Source organism: Sinocyclocheilus anshuiensis, unplaced genomic scaffold (assembly GCF_001515605.1).
Source record: "Sinocyclocheilus anshuiensis isolate Anshui unplaced genomic scaffold, SAMN03320099.WGS_v1.1 scaffold542, whole genome shotgun sequence".
Taxonomy (NCBI): Eukaryota; Metazoa; Chordata; class Actinopteri; order Cypriniformes; family Cyprinidae; genus Sinocyclocheilus; species Sinocyclocheilus anshuiensis.
In genome coordinates this window covers 1416251-1421400 of record NW_015547685.1, presented here as the reverse complement: position 1 = coordinate 1421400, position 5150 = coordinate 1416251, and the positions used below count along the sequence as shown (strand labels likewise).

The window sequence follows — 5150 nt, the reverse complement described above, 5'->3', positions numbered from 1 at the left end:
AATCACACAATAAAATTAGTGCAAATAAATGCATCAGTGGCAAGTATTTTCAATCATGTTCAGTAACTGAAGTTGCATTATAAACTAGTGCTGCAACTAACGACTATTTTGGAAACCAGGTAATCTGTTGATTCTTACAATTAACTGATTAATTTGATAAAACGTTATTTTCTGTTGTTGTTTTTTTTACTGAAAAAGAAAGGTATTCAATACAAAGCTATTCCAGTGTTTTCCCTCAAACAATGTGCACACTGAAGGCTATGACAACAAACATAGGGATTGTATCTATGTAGTCTATGCTATGCATACTTCTATCCTATACATTATGTGCAGCAAATGTTTAAAAAAAAAAAGCCTTACATCATAAAAAACAACAACTTATCAGTTGTTTTGATGCAGAAAAGCAGTTTAAATCTATATTTTAAAAATGCTAAAGAAAAACAGAAGCACAGACACACATTCCATGCATTAAATGATATGCTTACAAGTATGTTTGAAGCATTTAATAAAAAGCTAGGAAGCACTTTTCCCACAGCAGCTCATACTGTGTCCTCCAATATTTTTCAGGTTCTTTTTGTTCATGGAAACACATTATTCACTGTTGTAAAATGATGTGACTGGAGTAGGGTTTATGTGCACAGCATTTAGGCATGTCTAATCAATAAAATTAGTTGTTGGTTATTTTCATTATCGATTATATAATTAGCTGTTGCAGCCCTATTATAAACCACCTACAATGCAGCATCACACAAACATATTCAATCACAATAAGATCTGTACAGGACAAAATACGAACTGATCTGCATAGCAAGATTATATTTTTACCTGGACAGAGAGATGTTGAGTAATAATCTCTCAGTTGTCTCTAAGAGGTCCAAAGGCACCAGGATCTCTACAGGTTGTATTCTCAGTACCCTGGACTCCAGCTCTGAATGGGAAACATTATCTTTAAAACAGTCCACCATCACGTCCCCAATGCTTGGCTGGACCACCTGTACTCAAAAGGAAAGACAGGGCTGTAACAGTGAGCATTAAAAGTTATAATCATATGGGATTGTTTTAACCAACTGAAACTCTTACAACAATGACACTACAATGATTTCTTACCACCATCCCTATGGTCAGCTCCTTACTCTGTTTATCAAAATTCTAGCTCGCACACATTAGATAGTTGTTGCCACTGTCCTGCACCACATCTTCAGCTTGCTCCAAATCTCCCAGCTTTAGCAGAGGATTCACATCTGAGAAAAGACCAATGAACTCATTCATCGCAGGCTCTGTAGGTTACTATTTAAAAAACGGATACTGTGGCCATTTTGTAAATAGATACACTAAAGTTTGGGCTCACTAAGATTTTTTTGCAAGAATTTCATACCTTTACTCATCAAGGATGCATTAAATTGGTCAAACATGTTATTGAAGACGTTTACATTCCATTTCAAATAAATGCTGCTCTTTATAATGTTCCATTCAACAATGAATCCTGTAAAACTGTATCATGGTTTTCACAACAACAACAAAAAAAAATTAAGCGGCACAACCTTTTTTTCCAACATCGTTAATAATAATAATTTTTTCTTGAGCACCAAATCAGCATATTAGAATGATTTCTGAAAGATCAAGTGACACTGAAGACTGGAGTAATGATGCTGAAAATTCAGCTTTGCATCACAGGAATAAATTACATTAATAATATACATAAATTATATTAAAATAGACAATGGTTATTTGAAATTGTATGAATATAATCACAATTTGCGGGGAAGTCGTGGCCTAATGGTTAGAGAGTCGGACTCGTAACCCAAAGGTTGCGGGTTCGAGTCTCGTACAGGCAGGGATTGTAGGTGGGGGGAGTGAATGTACAGCACTCTCTCCCACCTTCAATACCACGACTGAGGTGCCCTTGAGCAAGGCACCGAACCCCCAACTGCTCCCCGGGCGCCGCAGCATAAATGGCTGCCCACTGCTCCGGGTGTGTGTTCACAGTGTGTGTGTGTTCACTGCTGTGTGTGTGCACTTAGGATGGGATAAATGCAGAGCACTAATTCCTAGTATGGGTCACCATACTTGGCCACGTCACGTCACTTTCACTTTTTTTTCACTTTCAATTTTACTGTATTTTTGATCAACTAAATGCAGCCTTGGTGAGCACAAGATACTTCTTTCAAAAAAATTTAAAAAATCTTTCCAATCCCATACAGTAAACTGCTGCTAAGAATCTGGTCAACAACAGGGATATATTGAAATTAATCTCAAAACAAGAGTGAAAGCCAATATCTACTGAGTAAGAGCACAAACATTACCTTCTCCCACAAGTGTGGATTTGGTGTAAAGTGCATGTAGTTGCCGTGTGAATAGAGAACTCTTGTTGGTGCCGGAGGCCTTGATAGCTGACGTTTCGGTCTGCTTGACTACACCTACCTAAGAATGAGGAATGAAAACACTGTTAGAGTGACCAATATCACAGAAAGTTGATAGATTTTACGTGACAAATTTGCAGCATTGTAATTAAGAGAGCATCAGTGACCTTATAGCCCTGAAACCAGAACCCGAACATGCACAAATAGACGATGAGTAGGGATGCTGGCTGTCATGAAGTTATGATCCAGATGACAAGTGATATTGAGTTCCTTTGCAGCGATCTATTAATAATAATTTTTTAAAAACAGTGGTAAGCCTCAAATATTTTATGCACTTAAGTCTTTCATAGTCTAAAATTATCATTTATGACACCAGGTCAATGTCATTGCATTAAAGGTATAGTTGACCACAAAATTAAAAAAAAAAATTTGAGCTTCTGTTTACCATATTTGATGAGCTCTATATATGTGTGTTAATTAATTAAATCTGTTCATCATATTAAGTGATTGTGATATGGATTAAACTGCTCAATTTATATGGATAACTTTTACGTTCTCTTTATAGACTTTTTGTAGCCCTTTCAATGAGGGGACAGTCATTTTTCAGGTTTTATTAAAAATATATTCATTTGTGTTTTGTGATAGAAATTTTTTGTTGAAGAGTGATTAAGGATAAAAAGTCTGGGTTTAAAAAAAAAAGTGTAATGAAAGTATTTGATGAAGAATAAAAATTGAATATATAATGATTTTCAGTGATTATCTTTTTTTAGATTTTACTCAGTTCCTGCTTTATGATTTAAAAAACCGCTTATGTGCAATCAGTAATGTTGAAATATCCTGTGAAAGTTCTGGAAAGGTCAATAGGCACGTTGACAAATAGCAGGCCTAACAGGGAGGCTGCTTGAACAAATTAGTGTTATAAAAGGCCATGTAAGGGCCACGCAACAAATGTATTTGTTAAAAAAGGAATTTCTGCAGGAGTGCTGAGGCAGTGATAGTGTTTTTTTTTTTTTTGTGGATAGGACAGGTGGTTAGAGTCCACCATAAAGCACCTCAAGTCAGATAACTATTAGTTCTACAAAAGTTTCAAACAAGTCTTATGAGTTTGGAACGACATGAGGGTGATGATTTCACTTTTGGTTTAACTAACACTTTAATAGGGTAATTTATCCCCCAATGTCTGCTATTTGTGATGGGCTGCTCTAGGTCTTACCTCTGCATCCTCACCGAAAAACCTGTACTTGTAGCCACACTCAACGCAAAGCACTGTGTCTGCATGTTGTTTTTTGATCTCCATGTACTGTTCCTCTAGAGGAGTGTATATGGTCTTGGTTCTCCTGTTGGGAATGCCAGGCTCTTCTGAACTTTTTTTGACCACCGTATTCTTAGCAAACTGACTAAAGGAAAACTCCTGAAAACAGAAAAAGTAAAAACATCAGCAGCTACAACGGCCGTTCTGGCAAACACTTGTGCATTGAGATTAGTGGAGCTGTGTTTTGTTGTTCAGAGACAAATCAAGTACTTCATAAACATGCAATCTGCAATTAAGACAAATAACAGTCTTTCAATAGACAACTCTGAAGCATGCCAGTTTTGTTTATAGAATCAAACCTGTTTAATCTTTATAGGCTCTTCTTTGACCTCTTCCTCAGATGGGCTGTTTTTCATGATTACACTGTGTTGTAGAGCAGAACTCTCAGCTTTTCCAGAGTCTGAAGGCTACACCTCCATCTTTATAACCTGATCTGAGACTCAGCTCTCTGAGCTCCCTGGGCAGCTGAAATCTTTAAGCCTCGTCAGGGTGGCATGGCTGACACTGGCTCTAGAGGATACCATCTTATCTATTACACACAGGGCCTAAAACTAACTTTTTGCCACACCTGCCAATGGCCGGTGACATGATCAAATTTACCGGTCAAAATTTTTTTTTACCGGCTATGAAACTCTTTTAGCAAAAACAGGCAGTTATTACTACTACAATGACTAAATATATTTACAATATTTTTAATTTGTCCTGCTGGTGCATTTTCCCTCAATTTTACCTATTAATTATAGCCATTCAACATTACAGTATAATTGAAAGCCATTATTTTTAACATTTAATAGGCTCTGAAATATATAACAAATTTTAATTTAAGTGATTTTAAAACAATCTTCACATAAACTATATTATATATGCATGAACTATACATATTAATCTGTATTCAAGCTATAAAAGTTAATCAGTGACTAGAACAGTCCAAGGATTTCTCTTTTTCTTTTGTTCTTTGATTTACATCAACTGACAAATCAGCACTGTCTCTTTAAAACTTGATGCATATGATGCGGATCTGACACACATCCGATTTTCTCCCAACTCTTTACGGTCATTTAAGACTTTATAACTAATTTAAGACTATGTTTACAAGGTAACTCGCCAAAACCGCGCATTTTGACATAATTGTGTGTGTTTTCGTCCGTTGAATCGCTACCAGTGAGCTGTCTGAAGCGGCTCAGAGTACGTGTACAGCCGAACGAGCAACCTTTCAAACTATACTTCACTGCACCGTTTAGGCAGCATAACCCCAGGTGTCGCCGCATTCTCTGGTTATGAAGAATAAAGAAGGGAAAAGTTAATCTTCCGAAATGAAGCAGCAAAATCTTCTCAGGTAAAAGTTATTAGAACTGTGTCTAGGGACAAGCTGGCCATCAGCTCTGACCTTATCAGCCCGTTTGTATTCTATTATTCGATTCGCTCTTGTCGCTTATGACAGAACAGCTAACCACGATGATCTTGTCTTCGGAAAAGAT

At 36.7% G+C, this 5150-nt stretch overlaps 1 long non-coding RNA gene across 1 annotated transcript; it reads right to left on the bottom strand.

Moving 5' to 3' along the window:
- Positions 1-1176: 1176 nt before the first annotated feature.
- LOC107703254 (uncharacterized) lies at positions 1177-2539 on the bottom strand. The gene is made up of 3 exons (XR_001635827.1): positions 2528-2539; positions 2304-2421; positions 1177-1241 (listed from the first exon to the last, which is right to left on the bottom strand). It is a non-coding gene; the product is annotated as an uncharacterized LOC107703254 (long non-coding RNA).
- Positions 2540-5150: the final 2611 nt, after the last annotated feature.